The 6,944-nt window shown below is 36.3% G+C and overlaps 1 pseudogene; it reads right to left on the reverse strand.

Annotated features, from left to right (window-relative positions):
- Positions 1-2,915: 2,915 nt before the first annotated feature.
- Positions 2,916-3,418, reverse strand: LOC141523736 (small ribosomal subunit protein uS12-like; annotated as a pseudogene).
- Between the last annotated feature and the right edge of the window lie 3,526 nt (positions 3,419-6,944).

The following is a 6,944-nucleotide window of genomic DNA, read 5'->3' on the forward strand; positions in this document are numbered from 1 at the left end:
TGAGCAAATTTGTGTCATCAGCAAATTGTTCACCTTGAATTTCAGCTTTCAACTTGCTGAGGAATACATCAGACTCTGATGTTCACTAGCATCAGCATGAATCCCTTGAGGAAGTAGACAGATGGAATAAAGCAGTTGTTATAGTATGGTCCTTAAGTTATCCTGCATCTTATTGGGTCACCCCTTACTGTCTGGGTAGAGCCATGGTAAAATTGTCCCCATTCCCTCTACTCACAGAGGTAAGAGCTGCCAAAAGATTATGGCTGTTACCCTGAGCCCTGAATAGTAGGAGGATGAGAAATACCCAACCCCAACAGGGAATTCCTGTGCTTATTTGTAGTGCAGAATGGTTCTTCACTTTGTAAAAAGGTTTATCTCTGGGATTCCTGCAAATAGAGAAAGCTCCCCTATGGCATTCACAGGTTTGCTCAGATAATAAATTATTTGACAGAGGGTAGGAGGTGAAAGGGGAAGAGTGAGATGTAATGAGAAACTTAAAGCCAAAGTGAGAGTCGTTGTTAACTGAATATCAAATAGAAAGGCTCTTTGAAATTACAATGGTAAGGGGCAGCTAGGTGGTGCAGTGGATAGAGCACCGGCCCTGGGCTCAGGAGTACCTGAGTTCAAATCCGACCCCAGACACCCTTAATAATTACCTGGCTGTGTGGCCTTGGGCAAGCCACTTAACCCCCATTTCCTTGTGCAAAAAAAAAAAAAAAAAAAGAAATTACAATGGTAAGTCAATGCGTAAACAATTCTGTTGAGTGGCTTTAGACTCCCCCAAAGCCCCATTTGGGATTTTCTTACATAGATACTGGAGTATTTAGCCATTTCCTTCTCCAGCTCATTTTACAGGTGGGGAAACTGAGGCAAACAGGGTTAAATGGCTTGCTCAAGATCACACAAGCTAGTAAGGATCTGAAGTCATATTTGAACTGAGGTTTAACTGACTCCAGACCCGACACTCTTCACTGCACCGTCTATCTGCCCAAGTAAATAAGAAAAGCAATGAGATTAAAGGACACATATTGTACTTTTAAAGTTTCAGTCTCACACTTGAACCTCACAACAAATCTATGAGGTGGATAAAAGAGGTATTATTATCTCTATTTTATGGATAAAGAAACTGAGTCTCAGAGAAATAAGTGATTTTTCAATTTTCAGTGTCAGAGGTGAGGTTTGAATCTTCACTCCAAGTCTAATATCCAAATTCTTTCTATATACAACTTTTAAGGACAATAGAGCTATGACACAAAGTGATATTATGGGGACTTGTGAGGTTAAGACAATACAAAATATTCTCTCTTAAATTCTCATAAGTAGCCATTCTTATGCAATAATGGGAGGGGGTGGAGTAAGCAATTATATCACACTTATCTGTGGGAAATGTGCTGAATATTTTAAGAATATGATCTCATTTGATCTCAACAACACTGCAAAGTAAGTTCTATTTTCATCCCCATTTTACAGTAGAGGAAACTGAAGCAAACAGAAATTAAGTGACTTATCCGAGGCCATACAACTAATGTCTGAAGTCAAATTTGAAGTCAAGTTTTCACAACTGTAGGACTAGTGCTCCAGTCACTGTACCACCCAGTTACCTGAAATAATGGGGAAAATCATCTTCAAGCAATATGTAGTTTCAATACTTAATATTTTTGTACTTCTCACCTATACATTTTTCTGCTGTTCTTAAAAGACTTGTTTTAAAATATCTTTTCTTGAGATGAGTTTTGCATACACACATATACATACATATATGTGTCCATATGTGCCTGAATACAAAATTGAAAACTTTATCACCAAGACAAATTGAATTCAAGGGGTGAAGGGACAGAGAAAGCCCCCAAGATACCCCAAAACTAGCATAGCATCATTCTTGACAATCACAAATAATTATGTGATATGGGTCCCCAGACCAGGAAGCACATGAGTTGGGAAAAGTGATCACCAACACTCAGAGGCAGGGGGTGGGGAAGACAGGGGGATCTGGAGGCAGGGGAGAGTATTGCACTTCTTTCCCACAGACACTATCCATGCTTCATGGTATTCCATTGCCCTGTCTTACTCAAGGAATTAAACCTTCTTGGTATATTGGTAGCTTGGGAGAGGAAGCATACCCTACTAAGTCAGTTTATTGGTGAGCCCTGGTGGCTTTTTAATAGTTATGTTTCTGTTTTTCAGAGCCCAAACAGAAACTTTTTTTCTCAGGGTTGGGAAAGGTACTCAAAGACTTCTTCCTCAAAGTCACCAATATGGGTCAAGGGACACACTTAATCAACTCCTCTCCATAATAATCCTCCATTCTTTTTTTAGTTCTCTATCCATTGTGAAGAGAAGTACCTTCCTGCATGTCAGGGTCCTAGAGCGAAGTCCTAGTTGTCCTAGACTTATATAACTCTTTATGGATCTCTATCTCACTCCATCTCCTTATCTTTCTATCTCTCTGTTCATCTCTTTCTATATATCCATTCATCCCTCTCTATTCAACCATCTAGCTTCTCTTTCTTTCTTCCTTCTCTTTTTTCCTCTTCCTTCCTTCCTCCCTTCCTCTTCCTTTCTTTCAACTCTTGCATTCTTATAGATTTCACTAGGGTGGCTCTGTAGACTTTCAGAGCTCAGTGTAATGAATTCAATGTCACCTGTATACATGAATATTTGAAGAACCATGCCAAAAGTAATGATCATTTATTTTGCTTCTACTCTGTGTGGGACATTTTCTATGACACTGGCAAACATTTTAGGTAAACATATCTCCTTGTTTTTTGGCACTCGATGTCACTACTCAACTGATAAGTGAACAAAATTTTTCATATAGAGATATCTGTCAATGTATGTTTTTTCCAGTTTTGATAATGTCTCTTGCCTGAGAAGAGGTTTTAAGATTGGATTTTGTTCTAAGTCAATAAGCAGGTTCTAATATCGTATACACTTGTTTTTACATAAACGTTTTTTACTATGACAAAGACATCACACAATTTTTATGATCTTGTTCTTTCTTTCTTGCCTTTGTACAAGGCCAGAAGAGAAACATTTGCAGCTTTTACAACCTTGAAGTGGACTCCAGGAATACCACCAACAGCATGACCTTTTCAATCAAATCCAGCAACTAAAACTTCATCATTTTACTCAATAAAATTCAAGCAGCCATCATTGGGAACAAAGATAGTGATTTTTTTGCCATTCTTAATCAACTGGACTCTCACACACTTCTTGATGGCAGAATTGGGCTGCTTGGCTTCTACACCAACTTTTTCCAAGACAATCCCTTTGGCATGAGATGCTCCTCCAAATGGGTTGGCCTTCAAGGCAGTGCCCAAATTTGCTTTCTTATATTGTTTGTCATGCCACTTTTGGTCTCTCCTGTGGCTGTGAAGCTTCCTAGCAGTATGAAGACCATGACACTTACCCATGCTACTGCCGTCTGGGCTGAGAGAAAAGAGAGCTATACACTTCTTAATAAGTGGTGTGATTATAAAAAGATGACTTGATTATATATATTATATCTATATACTTACATATATATGTGTGTGTGTGTGTGTATATACATATATATGTCTCCAAAAGCCCAAATTTCCCCATTTCAAGTTTTCATCAAGGATACCCATCAATCATGTTTGTATTATCTTCATGCACATTTTATAGAGATGATAAAATGATCCTATATGAGCCACTTGGGGTAAAATTTCCTGGGACCTTTTTTCTTAACTATCTCTCTTATCTCTCCATACTTTTTTGGTATTTTTTTGAGATAACTTGAAAACTAAATATATTTAAATTTTCTTCACCTAAAAATGGATTTTTAAAATGTATTTCATCAGGTTTAGCCATTCTTCCTAACTTTTTCAAAAATGGCACTACTATTGTCACTCCCTTTCATCACACCTTGGATACTGAAAAAGTCAAGTCTATATGTGACGTAGTTCCACAAACGTCCAAAAAAAAAAGTCAGCAGATCTGTTTGATTTCACTTTGTTTTGTTATTTCTAATTACAAAAAAAGGTTCAGGATCTTACCTTGTAACCTTGAAAATCTACTGGGTTTCACAAGACTGTAAAAGTCTTGAATATTAGAGGCAGATTATGATCTACTTATAGTTCAAGGTCAATTCAAACAGATTTGGAAAGACTCCTTCCCAGAAAAATGGTCACTAGGTAGTGGGTTTGCTGTTATTGTTGTTGTTTTTGCCCTAGATGACTCAAAATCCTAAATTTTTTTTTCCTGCTTTTGCAATAATGAAAGAGTGGTGATAAAAATGGAGGACAGTATTACCATAAATTCTACAGTTTTAAAGCTCTCTACAAATATCAGTTTGATCCTTTGAACCTTTAGGGGCACAAATATATGCTAACATAAAAATCTTTGTCCAATGACCAGTTATTCCTGGAGGGACATAATAAATAATAATAATAATAATAATAAATAATAATAATAATAATAATAATCTCCCTATAATAAAACCAAAAGACATAAATAAATTGCATTTAAATGGAAGAATGATTCAAATTCAGAAATTTAAATATAAAGGGATTATGAGAATTTCTTTCATTGCATACACCCTGATCAATAAGAAATAAAATTTAATGGGATACTAGCATCTTGCCTTCCAGGCCCTCATCATTTTGCAAACAGACTACTATGAAGATCATGCTGTTGTTTTAGTCATTTTCAATCACATCCAACTCTCTGACCCCTTTGAAGTTTTTCTTAGCAAAGATACTAGAAGAGTTAGGCATTTCCTTCTTCAAATATTTATCACAAACCAACACATATTACAATAGATTAAGACATAGAGAAATCACATTAAGAATGTGTAGTGACTACAATGTGCTTCTCTCCACATGGGGAATGACACTGAAAACTATTTGGAAGGATATTTAGGTCATAGATGCCCTTAATCTTGGGTCTTTGAATTTGTTTTTAAAAATATTTTGATAACTATTTCAGTGTAATTGATTTCCTTTGCTGTTTTGTATATTTATATGAAACACTTAAGAATAATTTAAAATTATTCTGAGAAGAGGTCCACAGGCTTCACCAGACTGCCAAAAAAAAAGGTTAAGCAGCAAGAAATGAAAGGGGAGAAGTGATAGTAGGCTATTTAGAAGGACAAAATCAGACATAATAGTCACAACAGAAAAACTAAGTAAATTTTAACAGTCAGGGAATGCCTGACTGATAATCATTTCTTAACTTATTAGAGCAAAGATCAAAAATAATACCAAATTAGAAGGCAGCTCCAATCTGACATTAGTAATCAAATCATTAGCTCCAGAAAATGGGAAATAGACAAAAGTAAATGTGTTGACTCTGTCACTAATTATTACAAATTTAACCTATGCACCACAGTTGCCACAATGAAGAGGCTAAGTGAGTTCAAAAACTGCCTCAGCTAACTAATAATTCATAAAGCCTCAACAACTTCTTGGTCAAGAAGGCAGAACAGCTAAAGTCAAAAATGACTTAAATTTCAATATTTACTTCAATTGTTGGAAGATAGAAAATTTTGAGTAGTCTCACAAATTAGTGCAAAGCAGTTAAGGTGAAAAGAAACTTATAGAGAACTTGGCATGAGACCCAGCTGAGCAAGATTATCCTTAGATATACTTTTAATAAAAAATTCTATAAATATGAGTTATTATTATTATTTTGTTATATCTACCCTAGTATCTCCTAGCTTTCCTCCTTTCTTATTCTGAGCTGGCTTGCCCTATGACAAACAAATTTTGCTATAATACAAGTCCCAGAGAATCCTTTGGAATTGTGTGTGTGTGTGTGTGTGTGTGTGTGTGTGTGTGTGTGTGTGTGTGTGTGTGCTAGGTAAAACTGTCTCCAACTTCTTGAAGCAATAATCATCTTTCATGATAAACTGCACATTCTCACTGGAAGCTCAACTATCATAGCTTCCATATGGTTTCCATCTGGTTCAGGTCACTTATTGCAGCTTAACCAATTGATCTGTCCTCATGATTTTCTCTTTGATCTCCTTGCTCTTCCCTCCACCTCTCCAAATCTCTTCATTTTATGTCTGGCACCATCCCCTTTTTCTTAAAGGAGGCAGTTGTTTCTATTTACTGGAGAAAGAAGAGACTTAGAAAGAAATATTTGGCATTTTAGAAAGAGGGAAGACATAATTTCCTAACCAAAACACCTCCCTATATACCTGATTTGGTGAAGGATACTAACCGTGGTCCTTTGGCTATCATTGGGATGAACATAGTTTTATGAATGAAAACCAAAGCATAAATGAGTTGTGGTCCTTGGCACTCGAAGTGTGAATAAGGTCTTACTATGTCAGAAAACAGCTAATCCTTACTAACTGCTCCCATTACTCTTATATGGCATAAACTAGATTGGTCCCCCCCGACACACACACTAGCTTCCCTAATGGCTACAGCTGATGCTTCTGGAGAATGGAATCATTTGCTCTAATTCAACCTATTTTTTAGCCTGTACCTCTATTACCAGAGCTGAGCTGCTGATGGTAGTCTTACATTCCCAGCTGTTTATAATAAATGACTTTCATTGATTTTTCTTTTCTGGATCAAGCCTAGAAGAAAAGATTTCTTACAATGAGAAGTTGAAAATCTTGGGGATAAAGAGTCTGGAGGAGTTATATAGGTTTTGTTTGTTTCTTGTTTGGCAATTCTTGAGCTTGCTTTGTTCAGCACTATCCACAGCATATACAATCAGCAATTAGCTACTTTAAAATGTTTCTTGGTTTTGAGAATTTTGACAAAGTGAATAAGAACATTCCTATTATAAACATCTTGACTTAGGTCTTATCTTCTTTAGGAAGAGGAGTCTAAGAGGAGTCAAAATTATGCCCATAATATTTGTTTCTATTTCTAGAATATGAGAGTCATCATGGCATGTTGAAAGGACTGTGATTTGGAGGCAATGGACATGAGTTTAATGTCCATCTCTGTTACATTATTTTCTGT

Source organism: Macrotis lagotis, chromosome 1, assembly GCF_037893015.1.
Source record: "Macrotis lagotis isolate mMagLag1 chromosome 1, bilby.v1.9.chrom.fasta, whole genome shotgun sequence".
Classification (NCBI taxonomy): domain Eukaryota; kingdom Metazoa; phylum Chordata; class Mammalia; order Peramelemorphia; family Peramelidae; genus Macrotis; species Macrotis lagotis.